The sequence below is a fragment of the Rhinoraja longicauda genome, chromosome 39 (assembly GCF_053455715.1).
Source record: "Rhinoraja longicauda isolate Sanriku21f chromosome 39, sRhiLon1.1, whole genome shotgun sequence".
Classification (NCBI taxonomy): Eukaryota; Metazoa; Chordata; class Chondrichthyes; order Rajiformes; family Arhynchobatidae; genus Rhinoraja; species Rhinoraja longicauda.
The window spans coordinates 5,751,067-5,773,981 of record NC_135991.1 but is presented as its reverse complement, the minus strand read 5'-3'; positions in this window follow the sequence as shown (position 1 = coordinate 5,773,981).

Below are 22,915 nucleotides of genomic sequence, written 5' to 3'. Positions count from 1 at the left end.
ACTGACCTCTCTCCCTCTCCCTCTCCCTTTCTTCCTCCCCTCTCCCCCCCCTCTCTCTGTCTCTGCCCTCTCCTCTCTCTCATATCTCTCTCTCCCAGTCTCTTCCCCCCCACGCTCTTTCCCACCTCTCTCCCCCTTCTCTCTCCATATTTCAATTTCCCCAGTCTCTCTCTCCTTCACTATCACCCCCCTCGCTTCCCCTCTCTCTCTGCCCTTTCTCCATCTCGCTCTCTGTGCTCTCCCCTTCTCTCTCCCTCCTTATCCCCTGTCTCCCATCCTCTTTCTCTCGCATCTCTTTCTACCCCGAGTCTCTCCCCCCTCAACTCTCTCCCCGTCTCTCCCGCCTCCACTCCCTCTCTCATTCTCATCTCACTCCCCATCTCTGCCCTCTCTCTCTCTCCCCTCTTTCTTTCCCCACTCTTTCTCCCCCCCCCACTTTATGACACACTTACAATAATAAATTAAACTAATATTTGATCCGCCCTCTCCCCCTCTCTTTCTCATACTCTCTCTCCCCCTCTCTCTCTCCCATCTCTCTCTCCCATCTTTCCCTCTCCCACACACCCCTGTCTTCCTCCCCTATCTCACTCTCTCCCCTCTGTCTTCCCCTCTCTCAAACGTACCCCTCCCCTCTCCCCCCCCTCTCGCTCTGTTCCAAAACACCACCACCAATCCAGTGTAGATGTTGACCATCATGTGGACTCTGGATAAAGGAGGGGGGGAGTGGTGGGGATGTTTCGTAGATACGGGGAGGATACGGGCGTTTTGTTCTCTCCCCTTTCTTTCCCCTTCCCCCTCTCCCTCTGCCCCTCCAATTTATTATAATTATTTTGCAAGAATAAAGTAAACTAATATTTGATACCGTATCTCCCACTCCAATATGTAACAAACAAATGGAACCGTTGTGCCGAAACCTCTCCTGCATTGGTGCAGCACCCACTCCCTCTCCCCCTCCCTCACCTCCTCCTCTCACCCTCCTCCTCCCCTCCCTCCGTCCCTCCCCTCTCCATCCCTAGTAGATAGATTTAAACTTTAACATGAGAAGTACTTTTAAAATATTACATCAATTTCAATGAAACTACTTCCATTAGCACCAAAGGGATAACAGTGAGCAAGGTGGGCCTAATATTGTCGCGCAATCCTGTACAGTTTTGGAAGTAGTTCACGAACATACAAACAAACAAACGAGAGTTTTAGTATCAACAATAAATTAAACTAATATTTGTTATCCACTCTGTCTCCCTCCCCTTCCTTCACTCTCACTCTCCCCTCTTTCTCTCCCCCTCCTCTTTTAGGAATACATTTACAATAATAAATTAAACTAAACTAATATTTTATACAACCCCCCCCTCTCTCCCCTCTCTCCCGCTCCCCTCTCTCTCTCGCCCTCTCTACTTTCTCTTTCCCTCTCTCTGCCCTCTCCCTCTCTGTATCTCTCTCCCCTTTGAACAGAACAGAACAGAATAGCTTTATTGTCATTCGTTTTACCGAACGAAATTAATTTGCCAACAGTCACAGAGCAAAAAAACAAAAAACACAAGACACACAACCCAAGTTGCTGCTTTACAGCGAATGCAGCGCCAGAGACTCAGGTTCGACCCTGACTACGGGTGCTGCACTATAAGGAGTTTGTACGTTCTCCCCGTGACCTGCGTGGGTTTTCTCCGAGATCTTCGGTTTCCTCCCACACTCCAAAGACGTACAGGTATGTAGATTAATTGGCTGGGTAAAATGTAAAAATTGTCCCTAGTGGGTGTAGGATAGTGTTAATGTACGGGGATCGCTGGGCGGCACGGACTTGGTAGGCCAAAAAGGCCTGTTTCCGGCTGTATATATATGATATGATATGATATGATATGAACACAAACATCCATCTCAGTGACTCCAAACACCCCCTCACTGTGATGGAAGGCAAAAAAACTTCCTCTCTCTTCCCCCAAGCCCCTCTCACGGACAGACAGCTCGACCCCTACCGAGGCGACCGACCCGCACAGCCCCCGCAAGGAGATGGAAGGTCCCGCGGCCGAGCCGTACCGGGCGATGGAAGGTCCCGCGGCCGCACCGGGCGATGGAAGGTCCCGCGGCCGAGCCGTACCAGGCAATGAAAGGCCCCGCGGCCGAGCCGTACCGGGCGATGGAAGGCCCCGCGGCCGAGCCTCGCCCCGAGGAAGAGGGCTAAAAAAATGTTTAAAAAAAAATAAAAAGTCTTTGATTACGTTGGCTGATTTCTTTTCGAGCCAACGTGATGTGTAGATGGAGTCAATGGTGGAACGCCTGGTCTGTGTGATGGATTGGCCTCCATTGGCCTCCTTACCATCTCGGAGGCTTCGGCCGTGGGCCCTGCAGACCGCAACATCGGGAGTTCGCAGGTCCCTGGCTGGCGACCGGTTTTTGGGAGCTCCAGCCGTAGCAGCTTCGACCGCCCCGAAGCGCGAGGTACGATCGACCCGCTCGCAGGCCCTTCATCGCCCTGCGTGGCTAGGCCGCGGCACTTTCCATCGCCCGGTGGGGGCTCAGGACTTTCATCGGCCTGCTCGGCTCGGCCCTGGGACTTTCCATCGCCCGGTGGGGGCTTCAAAAATTTGGGAGCCTCGATCACCTCGTGGCACCACGGGAGAAGAATGAGGAGGAGATAAGACTTTTCTTTGCCTTCCATCACAGTGAGGGTGTACCTAGAGCAATCACTGTGATGGCTGTTTGTGTAAAAAATTGTATCTGTGTGTCCTGTGCTTTTTGTTGTCTACTGCCGGACCCTGACGTGAGAGGACGCTGGCGCTGTTTATTCGCCGCTTCTCCGTTAGGATAGTTTGTCTGTTTGTTTTTATGTTATGATTGTTCTTGTAAAGCGCTTTGAGCTCCCGATAAGGCGCTATATAAAATAAATGCTTATTATTATTATTATTATTTATAACTCCCTGCAATTTCTCGCGGTCTGCACAGACATCTCCCCGATCATATAAGATTATTAAGAGATTGGACACGCTGGAGGCAGGAAACATGTTCCCAATGTTGGGGGAGTCCAGAACCATGGGCCACAGTTTAAGAATAAGGGGTAGGCCATTTGGAATGGCGATGAGGAAAACGTTTTTCACTCAGAGAGTTGTAAATCTGTGGAATTCTCTCCCTCAGAAGGTAGTGGAGGCCAATTCTATGGACGCTTTCAAGAGAGAGCTAGATAAAGCACATAATGATAGCGGAGTCAGGGGGTATGGGGAGAATGCAGGAACGGGGTACTGATTGAGAATGATCAGCCATGATCACATTGAATGGCGGTGCTGGCTCGAGGAGCCGAATGGCCTCCTCCTGCACCTATTGTCTATTATCTTTACTCCAGTAATGCACATGCACGGTCATTAATACGGTCCGCGATACGGTATCAGGTGTTTTACTGTGATCTTCCTCCTGACTCCTCACCATGTCTTCGCATTTGTCCAACAGTTCATTTGTGGTTAACCCCCATTCAGTACCTTCTCTTATACATCAACACTGTTTGTGCTACATGTACAATGTTAGTAGTCATCTTAGTCCGAATATTCAGCTCTGATCATAGTTGTTACTTATGTCAGATCATTAGGTTAGGTGAGGTTAGACTACGACTATTATCATCACATGTTCCGAGGTGCAGTGAAAAGCGTGGGTTTGCACGCTATCCGCTCAGTTTAGATACACCATCAACTACAATCAGTTAAAGTCCGTAGATGGAGCGAGGAAGATACAGAAAGCAGAAAATTGTTCATTACATAGAATGTAATGCTGAATATCGTCACATTGCCTCATTCTATTCTCCAAAGAACAGGACAAGTGCAATTGGAGAAATCGAGTTCTGTGAAAACAGAGAGCAAAGAATTCCTGCAAAAATATGGCCTACTGTGCCGAGGTGCACAGCTCGAACGACGGATGAAGCAATGCTTGTATGACCGATGAAAGATCCTGCTGGTTTCGTGTTGTTGTAAACACTGAAGGTGACAGGCGCTTTAGGTTTTAGCTTCAGTTTTAGATTTAATATTGTTGCATGTACCGAGGTGCAGCAAACAGCTTTGTTCTGCATGCTATCCAAACAGGTTACATTTCTCATATATTGAAGCTGTCGGTTCAAACTCGTGGACAAAAGGCACTTGTTTATGCGGATCCACTCAGAGCGGGGTAACTGTATGGATTCACACAGCGGGTAGCAGACATATAGAATGAGCTGCAAAAGATGGTAGTTTAAATACAAACTGTAGATGGGCTATTGCATGCCCATTTAACATCATTTAAAATACATTTGGACAAGCACATCTAGGAAGAGTTGAGAGTGATTCACGGCAACGGCGGCAGTTGGGACGTTGTAGATGGGGTACATTAATCGGCGTTGGCAGGCTGGGCGGAAGGACAATAGATAGAGCAAAGTGGAAGTTACAGCGTGCAGAATCCATGTATCAGTTCTGCAGCGCATGGTTGTACATCTGTACCCCAGACGAAGTTCAATGTCCATGATGGGGTAGAGGGAATTGAATTAGTATCCTCGCCTACGGAGGGACCGTTCATAAGCCCAATAACGGAGGAAATGAACCTATTCGTAAGTCTGGTGATGCGCGCTTTCAAGCTTCCCTCTCATTTGCCGGATTGGAGTTGGGGAAAGAAGAACTGAGTGGGGTTGGCCACGTCTTTGATTATGTTGGGTGCTTGGGTAATGTTATGCAGCGTGGAATGTAGATGGATAATATGATTGGTCTGGGGTCTCTAATAGACTGGGCTATATTTACAATCCTCTGCAATTTTCGCGGTCCTGGCAGAGTTATTCCCAAACCAATCTGCCATGAAACGTGACAATATTCTTGTAGAAACATTGAAAATAGGTGCAGGAGGAGGACATTTGGCCTTTCGATCCAGCACCGCCTTTCATTGTGATCATGGCTCATCATACAAAAGCAGTAACCTGTGCCTGCCCTCTCCCCATATCCCTTGATTCCACTAGCCCCTCGAGCATTATCTAACTCTCTTTCAAATTCATCAAAGTGAATTGACCACCACTGCCTTCTTTGGCAGAGAAATCCATAAATTCACAACTCTCTGGGAGAATAAGTTTCTTTTCACCTCAGTTTTGTTTTCGTTTGTGTGCCTTCTAAGGTGTCGCTTCAATGTGATTGCTCCGCGTCAGAGTGGGAAGATTTAAAAGAAACTGAAGGAAGGAATTTACACTCCAACGGTGATGGGTACATGGGACTAGCAGTCGAAGGAGGTAGTTGTGAAGTGTTCTACAGCCAGAGCGTTTGGAAATACAGATGCCAATGAGACAGTAGCAATAAATAATTCAGTCTGAAGAAGGGTCTCGACCCGAAACGTCACCCATTTCTTCTCTCCCGAGATGCTGCCTGACCTGCTGAGTTACTCCAGCATTTTGTGAATAAATCGATTTGTACCAGCATCTGCAGTTATTTTCTTATAATAATTAGGTAGCTGTTGTGCAATAAATGTTGAGCAGGAACTGATTCTGCAACAATGTCCAGGTGCGCCGACGAGCAGCACCGATGTTTGGCGTTGCTTTTGGTTTGAATATTGATACCACACTGCATGTTGTTAGTCAATATCGGAGTTTTGATGAGATCAAAAAACTTCTGACATAACATATATTCCTTCTCTCCGCGGATGTCTTCTGTCATCTGAGTATATCCTGACCTCCTCTTGTATTTCAGATGCCGGAGAATTACTACGGGCCGCAACCCGGTATCAGCGTGTATTTTGTTTTCTTGTTCCCGTCCCCACACTTCACCTTCTCCTCGCCATTGCCCAACAATCCATTTCTGGTTAATAGCCACTCATCACCTTCTCTTTTATATCAACACCGCCTGTGTCTCGTATACAATCTTAGTCAGCATCGTAGTACGACCATTCTCGCTCTGATCAGAGTTGTTATTTATTTCAGTTCATTTAGTCAGGGTCTATTATTACCACATGTAACGAGGTGCAGTGCAAAGCTTTGTTTTATATGCTTTTCACTCAGTTCAAATATTCCACACACAAAAACAATCTGTGTAAAGACAAGTGCAATAGATCGGGTTGAGGGGAAGATACAGAATGAAGAATATAGTTCATGACACAGAATATCTTTCTGCATGTAGTTTTATAGTTTCCACCAAACCCAGACTTGTCCAGGTATTTGGAATAACTAACAATCTTTTCTCAAGCCACCTTGCATAATTCCAGTCCACCTTTCTTCTGGGAGCTGCATCTTTGCATTTGGTGAACGAGAGATCGGTAGGAACACCAATCCTTTTTTGAACCCGATGTAAAATTCGTATTAAACTGTGCCGATGTGCATAGGTAAAATGATTAATGATACAATGCTTCTATTAACTATGAAGCCTCCTTGGTTTGTAAATGTGTAAACAATTAAGTTGAAAGGTGGATTGAGATTTAGGCTTCAGGTTCACGTTCATTATTGTCACGTGTGTCGAGGCGCATGAATAACGTTGTTTTACATGCGATCTAAACGGATTAAATACGATATACAGATGTTATCAGTTCAAACTCAAGAACAATAGATAAAGCAAAGGGAAGATACAGAATGCAGAACATAGTTCGCAGTATGGTGGCGCATCTGTTCCATAGAAAAATATCCGCCATGGAGTAGGGATGACAGACCGTACTATCCGTACGTACGTACTATCGTGAAGGTGACAGGGTAGATCATCTGATCAACTGTTGGTCCTTTGAAGGCCACTTTTTTTTCGAGGGACAAATCAGGACTTCAATCTCTGCACCGAGTTGAAGATCCGCATCGCGCTCTTTAAATGAGACAACGTCAAAGCACAATAGTCTACGAAGCATGTGCTGGTAAATGGGACATTAATTGGAAATCGTAGACAAGGATAGTTGCTGGGCTGTTTCTCTGCCGTGTGACTCGTGGCTCTCGGTCCAGTCAATATACGTGTTTTCCATTTGTGGTATCACCGTTGTTAGTTAAAGCAGGGCTTCGATCATAATTATCTTTATGGCCAGAGCTCTAGGTGGAGTTAAGTTCTATATTCATTGGATGGCAGGAGACCGGGGGGGGGGGGGGTAATCTTACAAAGGTGTATAAATCGTGAGGGGAATAAATAGTGTGGATGCACCGCCATTTACCCAGAATGGAGAAGCAAATAACAGAGGTCAGAAGGTTAAGAGAGGCAGGATTTACAAGGAACTGGAAGGAAAGACCTTTACACTCAGATGGTGATGGTATAAAGAACGAGCTTTCAGTAACGGTACTTGAGACATGTTGAAGATGGTGCATTTATACAGCCACAACATTTGGAATATAGCTACCAAATCGACTTTAGCAATAAGTAAACAAGATCGGCTATTTCTATTTCTATTGTTCGGCTTGAACTGATTTTGTAACAATGATTTTGTGCGATGGCGATGTAATTTACACTCTAACTCAGGTGCGCTTGAGTTGTGCGAAATATGCATTTGTTTTGGACTATCAGTTCTTTTATTAGGTCACTCACTTCGGACATTCGATACGTTTTCCTCACTCCACGGGTGTCATCTGAGTCTTCTGCGTTTATCTTGCTTCACACTTGTATTTCAGAATCCCGGCAATTACTACGGTCCAGGTGATCTGGGAATGAGTGTAGGGCTAGGGCGATGGCATCGTCCGTGGACCTGTTGTGACGGTAGGCGAACTGCAGTGGGTCAAGGCCGCTGGGTAGACTGGATATAATGCGTTCCATTACAGGACTCCCAAAACATTTCATGATGGTGGATGTCAAGGCTACTGTTCGGTGGTCGTTTAAACTTGAGGTCTTGCCTTTCCTCGACACTGGAATGATGGTGGTCTTCAAGAAGCAGCTGGGTACCTGATAACGGAGTAGGCAGAGAACAAAGATGTCTACCAATACAGGTGCTAGCTTTTCCGCGCAGCTACTAATGCCACGGCCAGGAACTCCGTCTGGGCCTGTTGCTTTTCGTGGATTTACCCACAGGAAGGCCGCTCTAACCTCTGCAACTGTCACCCTGGGGAGAGCCACACTAGAGTCTGAAGAGCCAGAAGTCACCATACAAAGTATTCAGTTCATCAGGTGGGTTTGCACTATCACCAATGGTATTGGCTAAACATTCTTTGCATCCATTTATCTGAATCAGACCGTGCCACATTCTCCGTGTGACCCAGAGATTGTACTGGGACGCAAATTTCAACCGGTATTGCCTCTTGGCATCCTTGATGGCTTTGCGGAGACCACAGCGTGGCTTCTTGGATCGCTTGGGATCGTTTGACTTGTGTGCATCGGACCTGTGAATGTACATCCATGGTTTCCGATTGGGGAACACTCGGATTGACTTCGGCGGTACACAGTCTTCCACTCACTTGTTGATCAAGCCAGTCACGGCAGAGACGCACTCATTCAGGTTAGCTGCAGAATCCGTGACTGCTGACTTAAAGCAGTCGCGTAAGATGTCATCCGCGTCCGTTGTCTATCTTTTTACAACTCTCTGTATCAGATTCTCCTGCTTCAATTGTTGCTGCTTGTTGGCAGGGAGCAGATGCAGAGCTCGGTGGTCAGATTTCCCTGAAATGTATCCGAAGGACAGGGCGACAGGGAACAATCCCTACAGGATGGATGATGCGAGCCTGGACGTGGGAACACATAGAATGCACTGAAGGGACACAGTGGAACACGTCAATGCTGAGTAATGTTCCGTGCTCCAGTTTGCTCATTGTATTGTTTATTTACCTGGGTGGATGGACGTATGTTCCTGTGTGTATCTTCTCACACACCGCGGTAATTCTTTGATGGAGACCATCAGGAGTCCACATAGTGCCAGGAACACCAGCAGAAAGAGACGGGAAAACACGGAGAGATAGAGACATGAATACTCACAGAGAGAAGTAGGAACATTCACGGAAACAGGCAGGACCCTCCCCTAATTCTACATCGGTTTGCCTTCTCCTGGTTTCCCATTTGCGGGAACACTCCCCTATTTCCACATTTACAGTTTCCCTCCGCTAACTTCATATTTGTTGTTTATCCACCCGCCATACTTCAATAACGGTGCACCCACAAATCCCCATTTGTGGTGCCCTCCCCTAATTGAACATTTACCGGTGCTCTCCCATAATCACCATATATAAGGGCCTTCTCCTAAATGACCATTTAATGTGATGCCCCACAATTGACCAAGCCCTTAATTTGAGTAGTTGAGTGTATAATCCCAGTACCGTCGATAAAATGCACAGAAAATAGAAAAAAACAAGTGAGAAGACGTGTGGTCGGTTGGAAGAATGGCGCGTGTTTCACCGTGGAAGTATGATGCAAGTGTGATCATGTGTCCGCGGTTAAGGATGCGGGATAGGGGATTCAATTGTAAGGGGAATAGATAGGCGTTTCTGCGGCCGCAAACGAGACTCCAGGATGGTATGTTGCCTCCCTGGTGCAAGGGTCAGGGATATCTCTGAGCGACTGCAGGATATTCTGAGGGGGGAGGGTGAGCAGCCAGTTGTCGTGGTGCACGTTGGCACCAACGATTTAGGTAAAAAAACGGGATGAGGTCCTACAAGGAGAGCTAGGAGATAAACTAAAAAGTAGGACCTCAAAGGTAATAATCTCTGGATTACTACCAGTGCCACGTGCTAGTCAGAGTAGGAATAGGAGGATATTTTATATGAATACGTGGCTTGAAAAATGGTGCAAGGGGGAGGGATTCAAATTTTTAGGACATTGGAACCAGTTCTGGGAGAGGTGGGACCAGTACAAACAGGACGGTCTGCACCTGAGCTGGAATGGAACCAATGTCCTAGGGGGAGTGTTTGCTAGTGCTGTCGGGAAGGATTTAAACTAATGTGGCAGGGGGATGGGAGCTGGAGCAGAGAGACTGATGGGTGTAAAATGAGGGTAGAAGCAACAGGTAGCAAGGTGAAAAGTAAAAGTGGCAGGCAGACAAATCCAGGGCACAAATCAAAAAGGGTCACTTTTCAACATAATCGTACAAGGGGTAAGAGAGTTGTAAAAACAAGCCTGAAGGCTTTGTGTCTCAATGCAAGGAGTATACGTAATAAGGTGGATGAATTAAATGTGGAGATAGTTATTAATGATTATGATATAGTTGGGATTACGGAGACATGGCTCCAGTGTGACCAAGGCTGGGAGCTCAACATCCAGGGATATTCTATATTCAGGCGGGATAGACAGAAAGGAAAAGGAGGTGGGGTAGCGTTACTGGTTAGAGAGGAGATTAAAGCAGTGGAAAGGAAGGACATTAGCTTGGAGGAAGTAGAATCGATATGGGTAGAGCCACGAAACACTAAGGGGCAGAAAACGCTAGTGGGAGTTGTGTACAGGCCACCTAACAGCAGTAGGGAGTTTGGGGATAGCATCAAGCAGGAAATTAGAAATGCATGCACTAAAGGCGCAGCAGTTATAATGGGTGACTTCAATCTACATATTGATTGGGTGAACCAAACTGGCAGGGGTGCTGAGGAAGAGGATTTCTTGGAATGTTTGAGAGATGGTTTTCTAAACCAACATGTCGAAGATCCAACGAGAGAACAGGCCATTCTAGACTGGGTATTGAGTAATGAGGAAGGGTTAGTTAGCAGTCTTGTTGTGCGAGGCCCCTTGGGCAAGAGTGGTCATAATATGGTAGAGTTCTTCATTAGGATGGAGAATGACAAAGTCGATACAGAAACAAGTGTTCTGAACTTAAAGAAAGGTAACTTTGAGGGTATGAGGCGTGAATTGTCCAAGATAGACTGGCGATTGATGCTGAAAGGGTTGACGGTGGACATGCAATGGAAGGCATTTAAAGGTCGCATGGATGAACTACAACAAGTGTTCATCCCAGTTTGGCAAAATAACAAACCAGGAAAGGTAGTGCATCCGTGGCTAACAAGGGAAATCAAGGATAGTATTAAAACAAAAGATCAAGCATACAGATTAGCCAGAAAAAGTAGCATACCAGAGGACTGGGTGAAAGTCAGAGTCCAGCAGAGGAGGACAAAGGGCTTAATTAGGAAAGGGAAAATAGATTATGAGGGGAAACTGGCAAGGAACATAAAAGCAGACTGCAAAAGCTTTTATAGATATGTCAAGAGAAAAAGATTAGTTAAGGCAAATGTAGGTCCCTTGCAGTCGGAAACAGGTGAATTGATCATAGGGAACAAGGAGATGGCAGACCAATTGAACAAATACTTTTGTTCTGTCTTCACTAAGGAAGACATAAACCGTCTGCCGGAAATAGCGGAGGACCGGGGGTCTAATGAGATGGAGGAACTGAGGGAAATCCAGGAAAGTCGGGAAGTGGTGTTAGGTAAATTAAATGGATTAAAGGCAGATAAATCCCCAGGGCAAGATAGGCTGCATCCCAGAGTGCTTAAGGAAGTAGCCTCAGAAATAGTGGATGCATTAGTGATAATTTTTCAAAAAGGGACTGGAGGGTAGCTAATGTAACCCCACTTTTTAAAAAGGGAGGGAGAGAGAAAACGGGGAATTATAGACCAGTTAGCCTAACATCGGTAGTGTGGAAAATGCTAGAGTCAGTTATTAAAGATGTGATAGCATTACATTTGGAAAGTGGTGAAATCGTCGGACAAAGTCAGCATGGATTTACCAAAGGCAAATCATGTCTGACGAATCTTATAGAATTTTTCGAGGATATAACTAGTAGAGTGGATAAGGGAGAACCAGTCGATGTGTTATATCTGGACTTTCAGAAGGCCTTCGACAAGGTCCCACATAGGAGATTGGTGTACAAACTTAAAGCACACGGTATTGAGGGTTCAGTGTTGAGGTGGATAGAAAATTGGTTGGCGGACAGGAAGCAAAGAGTAGGAATAAACGGGTCCTTTTCGGAATGGCAGGCAGTGACTAGTGGGGTACCACAAGGCTCAGTGCTGGGACCCCAGTTATTTACAGGGTATAGTAATGATTTGGACGAGGGAATTGAATGCAACATCTCTAAGTTTGCGGATGATCCGAAGCTGGGTGGCAGTGTTAGCTGCGAGGAGGATGCTAGGAGGCTGCAGAGTTACTTGGATAGATTAGGCGAGTGGGCAAATGCATGGCAGATGCAATATAATGTGGATAAATGTGAGGTTATCCACTTTGGCGGCAAGAACAGGAAAGCAGAGTATTACCTGAATGGTGACCGATTGGGAGAAGGGGAGATGCAACGTGACCTGGGTGTCATGGTGCACCAGTCATTGAAAGCAAGCATGCAGGTGCAGCAGGCAGTGAAGAAAGCGAATGGTATGTTGGCATTCATAGCAAGAGGATTTGAGGTAGGAGCAGGGAGGTTCTGCTGCAGTTGTACAGGGCCTTGGTGAGACCGCACCTGGAGTATTGTGTGCAGTTTTGGTCTCCTAACTTGAGGAAAGACGTTCTTGCCTTAGAGGGAGTACAGAGAAGGTTCACCAGATTGATCCCTGGGATGGCGGGACTTACATATGAGGAAAGACTGGATAGACTGGGCTTGTACTCGCTGGAATTTAGAAGACTGAGGGGGGATCTTATAGAAACATATAAAATTCTTAAGGGGTTGAGAGGCTAGATGTGGGAAGATTGTTCCCGATGTTTGGGGAGTCCAGAACCAGGGGTCACAGCTTAAGGATAAGGGGGAAGTCTTTTGGGACCGAGATGAGAAAACATTTCTTCACACAGAGAGTGGTGAGTCTGTGGAATTCTCTGCCACAGAAGGTAGTTGAGGCCAGTTCATTGGCTATATTTAAGAGGGAGTTACATGTGGCCCTTTTTGCTAAAGGGATCGGGGGTATGGAGAGAAGGCAGGTACAGGCTACTGAGCTGAATGATCAGCCATGATCATATTGAATGGCGGTGCAGGCTCGAAGGGCCGAATGGCCTACTCCTGCACCTATTTGCTATGTTTCTATGTTTCTATGTTTCTAAGAAGCAATATCGAACTCAGGTTCGTGCTACATGTTACAAGCGTGTGAAGATCTCAAGATAGTTTATCGAAATCTCGCAAATAGACTGCCGTGAATGGATCTGTAAAATGCACATTTTATATTTTACAATCAGAATGCAGAAACTTACCAGTATATCAACGAAACTTTCAGCCAATTAATTCATCCAAATGAGTCTGCTTCCAACAGCTTTGCTAAGATCTTGACGTCTTCAGGTGAAGCTGCTACAGCGGTAGCATTCGGCTGCAGTTAAGGGAGAGAGCCCCAATGACAATGAAAGACGTGACAACCCAGAGCCCCTGAAAAATACATTTTCCATATAACGTTCATTTCGTGGTTTAGTTGTGATTTATTGATTTCTGTCGTTTGAAAAAAGCACGTCCCTGCTCAACATTTATATTCTGTTCGGCACCATGGAGTTAAAGAATGTAAATACAAGGAACAGGAGATGCTGGTTTACATTGAACACACAGCAGGTCACGCGAGATGCATGGAATCTAGAAACCGAATTAACCATTCCACATGAACGTAAACTTGATGACTGCAGGTCCGTGACTATGGACATACACAGCGGTGGAACAATTGCTGTCTGTTACCTATAGCAACGAATTGATTCAGATGGTGCAAGGTATGATTACTAACTGTACAAATAAAAATTAAGGCAGATGGGATGGTAGATTGCCAAGATGCATATTAAGAATGACGTTGGGATTTTGATCAGCTGGGAAAGTGGGCGGTGGAATAGAGTGCGGCATTTAGTTTGGATATCTGTGATTTGCTTTATTGATGTAAGTCAGGCCAGGTCCATCCCAGTGATCGGTTCGACGCTGCGGAGCGCTGTAGAACAGGTCGATCGATCACTGTCACAGATCACTGGATTTTGAGTCCCTGGTGGATACGATGGTAGTGATATTTTGGCACGATGTCTTTCATTTGTTACGGTATTAAGTGCAGATGTTGGGACGTTATATCACAGTTTACAAGACGTTGGTGAGGCCGCGCTTGTTTGCAGTTCCCTTGCCGTCCACTTGATGTCGCCATTATTCAAAAGCTCCAAATTGCATAATCCTCAGGATTTTATTCCCCAGATATGGTTCTGTGCTTCATTGGCTCAGAAGCCAAAATCAGGACATCGAACAGCTCGCTTCAATTAATACTAAATATTATATATTTGTTTAAAGTATTTTTCAACCAGCCCAGGTGGGTTCTAAATTATGCCCCACCGCGGACAGTCCTGAAAACAATAACAGGCTGACTGCCTACATAGTCTCTGAGACTCTGACAGTCAAACAATGACGATGCTATTTATAGAGTTATAGTCAAACAGCACGAACAAAGACCTTTTGGAAGCGGACGCCGAGGCCAAGCAATATGTCCAAATAATTTAGTCCAACTTCCCCACATTTTTTCCATGGTCCACCATCCATTTTTATCCACCTATTCTTTCAAACGTCTCTTGTACATTCTAATCGAAGCACATCTCTTCAGCTTCATCTGGCACCCAGTTCCACCGACCCACAACTTCCTGTGTAACCGAGTTGCCTCTCAGGTCTCTTCTGACGCCATGGTCTCTCCATTGAAAACTATGTTATCCAGCTCTCGATTCCACACCCTCGAAAAATGACAGCACCGTCTACCTTTCCTATGCCCCTAATGATGATATATACTTCCGTAATGTCATCGGTCAACCATCTACTCTCCGTGGAAAACCTACCAAGTTGTCCGGCCGCTCTTTAAGTCTAAAGCCCTCACTTCCAGGCAACAACGTGTGATTTTTCCCCCTACGTTCTCAGTTGAATGTATTCCTTCCAATAGCTCGAAGATCAGAACTGCGCTCAGTGCTGGTTGTTTGGTCCCACGGATGCTACGTATAATTCAGGCGACCACCTGGAATACTAAGTGCCGTACCACTTACCTACGGGGGCATTTCATCTCTATCAAAGCGTCTACGATCACATAACACACAAACCCATACGTAAGGTGCCAGTGGACGGATTATACTCGGTCATGAACTACCTTTAAGGACTAAACTCTGATGCCCTGCTTATTATCTGCGGTGACATCAATCAATCCAACTTCAGGGGTGCAATGGTATCTAAACTCAGCAAGCCTATTGTCTCACGCTGGGCATCCGCTCGCTGGGTTACACCACCATCTAGAATGCCTAGCGTTCCAGAGCTACAACCTTGCTTTCATTGACAGCATGCAGAAGAAAATGTTTATGGCAAATGGAAGTGGAGGAATGGGGTCCCGCTATCCTGTGTAGGTCTACAGGACGACGGTGGAGAGAGTCAAAATCTTCAAATTATTGGACGTGCATACCTCTGAAAATCTTTCCCGGACCCGGCACATTAATGCAATGATAAAGAAAGCTCATCGACGTCTCTACGTTCTGAACAGATTGAGGAAGTTCGGTCTGTCAATACTCTTGGATGTCTACACTTCTGCAGTGGAGAGCATATTGCCCGGTTGTATCACGGTCTGGTTCGACAACTTGAAGGCCCAAGAGCGAGGAAGACTGCAAAAAGTAAGTACTAGCCAGTGGGTATATCAAGGGAACTGAGCTCCCAATCATCGAGGGATCTGCAGAAGTTACTGTCTCAAAGAGGCAGCCAGCTTCATCAGTGACACAGGCGACACACTCGTTTCACTCCTGCTATCGGAATGAAAAGATAGGAGCCTGAAAAGTCTATGTTCAGCATCAGCTTCTTCTCTAAAATCATGAGGCCATTAAACACTACAACATCCAAACCAAATTTGAAGATTTTGAGAGGTGCCTGGGTCCTGGACTTTCTCACCGCCAGGCCCCAAGTGGTCAGGATAGGGGCACACATATCTAGCCCCCTCGCCCTGAACATAGGATCCCCCTGGGTTGCGTCCATAGGCCCCTACTGTACTTCCTGTACACACAATGACTGTGCGGCCAGGTTCAGCTCAAACTCCATCATCAGGTCTGCTGATGACACTGTGGTGGTGGGCCGGATCTTCGACAACGATGAGAAGGCCTACAGGGAGGAGGTGGCTGATCTGGTACTCTGGTGTCAGGACAATAGCCTCCTCTTGAATGTCAAAAAAGCTGAGGAGCTGATTGTGGACTTTAGAAGGGCTCAACATCCAAGGACGTACACGCCACTGGAGATAAACGGGTCTACTGTGGATAGGATGAGCAGTTTTAAATACTTGGGAGTCCACATCAAAGAGGATCTGACATAGGCAACGCACATTGCCGCACTGGTGGGTAAGGCAAAGCAGCGCCTTTACCATCTCAGACAGCTGAGGGAATTCAGAGTGTCTCTAAGGATCGTTCATTGCATCTACTCTGAGGCTGTAGAGAGCATCCTGTCCGGCAATATCACAGTCTGGTTTGGGAACAGCTCTGCCAAGGACAGGATGGCCCTGCAGAGAGTAGTGCGTTCGGCAGAATGCATCATGGGATCTACACTCGCCCCCCTGCAGGACCTATACATCAGGAGGTGCAGATCCAGAGCAAGCAAGATCATGAGGGACCCCTACCACCTCAGCAACGGACTGTTCCAGCTGCTACGGCCAGGTAAACGCCTCCGCTGTCACGCTGTGAAAACAGAGAGGATGACACGGAGTTTCTTCCTACAGGCCATCAGGACTGTTAACTTTTATAAATGCAGGGACTACATTTTGTCTTCTCTGTATTAAGTGTATTAACTTTATTTATAATAATAATAATAATAGTAAACATTTATTTTTTATAGCGCTTTTCCAAATGCTCAAAGACGCTTTACAAAAACAGTCAAGACATAAAAACAAACAGACAAACTATCCTGACTTAAAAGCGGCGAACAAATAGCGCCAGCGTCCTCTCACGTCACGGTCTGGCAGTAGACAATAAAGAACACAAGACACACAATTACAATTTTTAACTCAAACAGCCATCACAGTGATTGCTCCAGGCACAGCCTCGCTGTGATGGAAGGCAAAGAAAAGTCTTATCTCCTCCTCATTCTTCCCCCGTGGTGCCACGAGGCGATCGAGGCTCCCAACTCTTGAAGCCCCCACCGGGCGATGGAAAGTCCCAGGGCCGAGAAGAGCAGGCCGATGAAGGTCCTGAGCCCCCACCGGGCGATGGAAAGTGCCGCGGCCAGGCCACGCAGGGCGATGAGGGGCCTGCGAGCGTGTCAATCAAACCTCGGGCTCCGGGGCTGTCGAAGCTGCTACGGCTGGAGCTCCCGAAAGCCGGTCGCCAGCCAGGGACCTGCGAACTCCAGATGTTGCGGTCTGCAGGGCCCACGACGGAAGCCTCCGAGATGGTAAGTCCAGGCCCTGCGAACGGAGTCTTCAAGGTCGATCCCACCTGGAGGCCGCCGACTCCACGGTGTTAGGCCTTAGCGCGAACGGAGACACAACACGGTAAAGGTCGCCTCTCCGTTGAGGAGGAGATTGGAAAAAAGGTCCCCCCCCCTCGCCACATATATACACAGTTAAAAATAAATCAAAACATACATTTAGACGATAACAATAGATAAAAAAACAAGAAAAAGACAGAGAGACTGCCGGTGAGCCGCATCTGCAGAACGCAGCCACGCCCCCTGGTATAAATGGATGGGTCGCATGCAGAAAACAAATTGTGCTGCATCTCTGTACACCTGACAATAAAGAAACCATTGAACATGCATGCAGTCAAGCCAAACTCGAGTACAACAGGTAGAGCATAAGAAAGGTATAGAGTGAAGAATATAGTTATCAGCATAACAGCTCTAGAGAAAAAAAGTCCAAAATCTGAAACGAGTGGAGAATTGGACTGTACCCTAGTTTATAGAAGGACTCGAAGATCGACACCAAATGCTGGAGTAACTCAACGGGACCGGCAGCATCTCTGGGGATAAGGAATAGGTGATGTTTCGGGTTGAGACTCTTCTTCAGACTGTTCAGAAGCCTGGTAACAGAGGGGAGAGAGCTGCTCCTGAGTTTGACAGTGCACTTTTCAAGCTTCTCTATCTTTTACCTGACAGGAGCGGGGAGAAGTACTAATGCCTGGGGTGGGAAACGTTCTTGATTATGTAGGCCAAGGCATTATTAATAGAAACATAGAAAATAGGTGCAGGAGGAGGCCATTTGGCCCTTCGAGCCAGCACCACCATTCACTGTGATCATGGCTGATCATCCACAATCAGTAATCCGTTCTGCCTTCTCCCCATGTCCCTTGATTCCACTAGCCCCTAGAGATCTGTCTAACTCTCTTTTAGCTTCATCCAGTGAAATGGCCTCCACTGCCCTCTGTGGCAGAGAGTTCCACAAATTCACAACTCTCTGGGTGAAAAAGTTTAATCTCACCTCCGTTTTAAATGGTATCCCCTTGATTAGAGTCATAGATAGAGTCATAGAGTCCTACAGCACAGAAAGAGGCCCTTCGGCCCATCGTGTCCGCGCCGCCCGTTACCAACCATAGTCTAATTTTAATCCAATTTTCCCGCATTTGTACCGTAGCCCTGAATGTTGTAGCATTTCAAGTGCCCATCCAAATGCCTCTTAAACGTTGTGAGTGTTCCCGCCTCCACCACCACCCCAGGGAGTCAGTTCCAGACTCCAACCACCCTCTGGGTGAAAAAGTTATTTCTCACATCCCCCCGAAACCTCCCTCCCCTTACCCTGTATCTATGTCCCACCCCACAGTGCTTAAATCCACCAGTATTACTCTGGTATATGTCTATCCAACAGTACTACACCGCAGGGTGTCACACAATCAGTACTATTCCACAATATGCCATTGTGTCAGTACTGCCACATAGTGTGCCATTCCATCAGTACTACCTCAAAGTGTGTCACTCCACCAGCACTACTCACAATGTGCCACTGCATCAGTAATAAAATATAGTTTGTTACTCCATCTGTACTACCCTACACTGTGCCACTCCATCAGTGCCTCCCCATAGAGCATCGCACCATCAGGAATATCACTCGGGCTATCATTGCATCAGTACGTGTGTCACTCCATCAGAACAATCCATTATCACCCCATCAGTACTACCACGCAGCGTGTCACTCCATCAGTATTCCCTACAGTATGTCACTCCATCAGCCCTATCTCACTGTGTCACTCCATCAGTAATTCCCCACAGTTTCACTATTAGTATTTCCCCACAATGCCTCACGCCATTAGCACTACCCGATGTTTATCATTCAATCAGGACTATCCCAGTGGGTCACTCCATAAGTGCTGCCACAAATTGTGTCATTCCATCAGTATTGCCGCTCAGTTTGTCACTGCATTAGTACTACAGGACAGTTTGTCATCACAATAGTACTACCGCTCAGTGTGACACTCCGTCAGTGAAACCACACAGTGTCTCACTGCATCAATACAACTCCATATTGTTACACTACATCGGTACTGTCCCACATCATGTCACTCCAGTGCAACCCTAGAACGTGCCACTCCATCAATACTCTCCGCAGTTTTTTCTTCCATCTGTACTCCCCAAAGTGTTTCACACCATCAGGACTACCTCAAATCTGCCATTCCATCCGCATTACCCCACAGTGTGCTAACCCATCGCTGCGACTCCATAGTGTGTAATTCTATCACTATTTCACCACAGTTTTTCATCGCAACAGTACTACCGCAGAACGTGTCAATCCATCAGTATTACTGCGTCACTCCAACAGAATGTGCTATTACATTCGTGCTACCCCACAGTGTGTCATTCCATCAATACACCTCCACAGTACGTCATTACACCAGTACTACTCCACAGTGTTATACTCCATCAGTACAACACTGGAGCGTGTCACTCCATCAGTACTACCCTACAATATGTTATTCCATCAGTACTACACCACAGTGATGCACTCCATCAGTACTGCCTTAAGCTTGTTATTCCATTATATACAACCACACGGACTCATTCAATTAGTATTACCCAACAGTGTAACCCTCCATCTGTACTGCCCCACCGTCAATCCTACTTCAGTGTAGAAGTCACAATGTGCAACCCGACATTGTCAATACCACCGAACATTGTGTCAATACTTCAGTACTCGCCCACATTGCGCCATTCTGTCCATACTACCCCCAGTGTGTCATTCAATCAGCGAATGGCTACACCGAAGTATGTCACTCCATCAGTACAACCGTGCAGTGTGTCACTCCATCAGTACTGCTCCACAGCGTGTCACTCCATCAGTTTTACCCCAAGCGGTGGGGTGATGGAGTTACAAACTGCGTGGTAGTACTGATGCAATGACATGAGTACTGCCACACAGTTTGTCACTCCGTCAGTGCTACTTCAGTGTGGAACTATATCAGTACGACCCCAGGGTGTCAGTCCATCAATTCTACGCCACAGTGTGCCAGTTCCTCAGTACTACCTCACAATGTATCACTCCATTAGTCTACCCCACAGTGTTTCATCCATCAATTCTTCCCCACAATATGTCATTACAACAGAACTACCTCACAATTTGTCACTAAATCAGAATTATTCCACTGTGTGTCACTTCGTCAGTACTACTCCACAGTTTGTCATAACAACAGTACTACTCATTGTGTCACTCCATCAGTATTACCCGCAGTGTGTTACTACATCAGTAGAGGCCCACGGTGTATCACTCCATCAGAACTACTGCAAAGTGTGTCACTTCATCAGTACTACTGCAGTGTGTCACTCCATCTGTACCAACCCACAGTGTGTTAATCCACACGAACTGCATCAACTGGTGTCACTCCATCAGTATTACAGTGTAGTGCTGAAGTGTTCAAAGTAGGAGGCCCTGTCATGATGCAGAAGCTGACTGAGTTCTTCCAGTCCATGTGGAATAAAGGGAAGGTCCCACAACAGCTAAAAGATGCCAGCATAGTCCACATCTACAAGAGGACAGGCATCCGCCAGTCTTGCGACAATCATCGAGGCATCTCCCTCCTTTCCATAGCTGGGAAGATCTTTGCTCGCACCCTGCTCAACCGTCTCATTCAACGCCTTGACCAGGGTCTCCTTCCAGAAAGCCAGTGTGGTTTCCGTGCTGGACGGGGAACTGTCGACATGATATTTGCTGCACGCCAACTCCAGTAAAAATGCCAAGAGCAGCACAGCGACCTGTTCGTGACCTTCGTCGATCTAACAAAGACCTTCGACACTGTCACCATAGATAGCTTGTGGAAGATAATGCAGAAGTTTGGCTGTCACAGCAAGTTCATCACGATTGTCCGGCAGTTCCATGACGGCATGATGGTGAAAGTGCTAGATGATGGAGACGAGTCGGAAGCCTTTCCAGTGACAAACGGCGTGAAGCAAGGTTGTGATCTTGCCCCTACACTCTTCAGCATGGTCTTCTCTGCTGATGGAATACACATCAGGTACAGGACTGACAGCAAGCTGTTCAACCTCAGGCGCCTGCAAGCTGTTACAAAGGTGAAGGAGACCATCATCAGAGATTTCTTGTTTGCTGATGACTGCGCCCTCAACGCCAGCACAGAGCAGAAGATGCAGCATGAAATGGACTGCTTCTCACAGGCCTGTGACAACTTTGGTTTCTCCATTAGCACCAAAAAGACTGAAGTTATGTACCAGCCCGCGCCTGGAAAGCCCTACCAGGAACCACACATCACGGTGAAGGGGCAGAACCTACAGGCAGTTGACAGCTTTACCTATCTGGGTAGTACACTCTAGCGAGTGGTGAACATTGACGATGAGGTCAACAACAGGATTGCCAAGGCCAGCGATGCCTTTGGGCGACTCCGTGGGAATGTTTGGGAACGGACAGGACTCAGCCTTACCACCAAGCTGAAGGTCTACCGTGCAGTGGTACTCTACGCCAGTGAGACTTGGACTGTCTGCAGCAGACATGCCAAACAGCTTAACCACTTTCACTTGAGCTGCCTACGGAGACTCCTTCACATCAGGTGGCAGGACAAAATTCCCGACACAGAGGCCTTGGAACTGGCCGGAATCCCCATCGTCCACACGCTCCTACGGAAAGCCAAAACCAGATGGGCAGAATGCCCGAGAGTCGACTGCCAAAACAGCTTCTATATGGAGAACTGTGTCGGGGCAAGCGCTCAGTAAGAGGACAGAACAAACTGTTTAAGGACTGCCTCAAAGTGTCCCTCAAAGACTTGGACATCAACCTCAGCACTTGGGAGTCTCTTGCTCTGGACCGTCCCAACCTGGCGTAGCAAGCTCACCACAGGAGCCCATGCAGCAGAGAACAGACGCACTGCAGAGGCCCAGATGAAACGCACCGCGCGCAAGGCCCGGGCTGCACTTCCACTGCAGCACCCTCCACTTGTGTCCTACGTGTGGGCGTGCCTTCCGGGACCGGATTGGCCTCACCAGTCACTTCTGCCCCAACATTTCATTCCACGAGATTACCGGTAGCACACGGGGACACGTCGATGGGTAGAGAAAATGGGAGCAAAGCAGGATTATTACAGTGTGGAGAAAATCTTGTACATGATCATTGCTGCCGTTGGAGTCCCTGGTAAGTGAACAGAACAATTCAAGTTTTATAACTCCGTGTGTTCACAGATGTTGACCTGATTTTGATTCTGTTACAAGATTCCCAACTGATGATCGTTGTGCAAGAATATGTGGAGTATATCTACCCTCTAAATTAAATATTTTTGAATTAACGCTGAGATTTTTCTCATTTTCAGACAACCGAAACTAACCCTCTCTTTCTCCCACTACCGGGACCCACTAGAATATTGTTCTTGCCTTCAGTGGGACCTTGCCCAGAGTTGTCCCAGTGCTCGGGACAGGCAGCTCTCCGGGACGGTGTGACTGGGAGGGGTTTACATTGTGAAGTTCACTGTGTCTGAGTTATTGATCAGAGTGAACACCCGCTCCTGTGGACACCTCTCACTGTGGAGTCTGTCACTGTCGGATTCCACCGCCTGTTGGTCAATAATTGGATCGATCTCCTGAACCAGTGGCCGCGGATCTACCGGCGTGTGTTGTTACCGAACTGAACTCACTGTGGAAATAATCCATTAACGGACCCACTCTGCTGCCGGATCCTAAGTTGTCCCTGCCATACCTCTGGAACCCTCCTCGTCCCCAT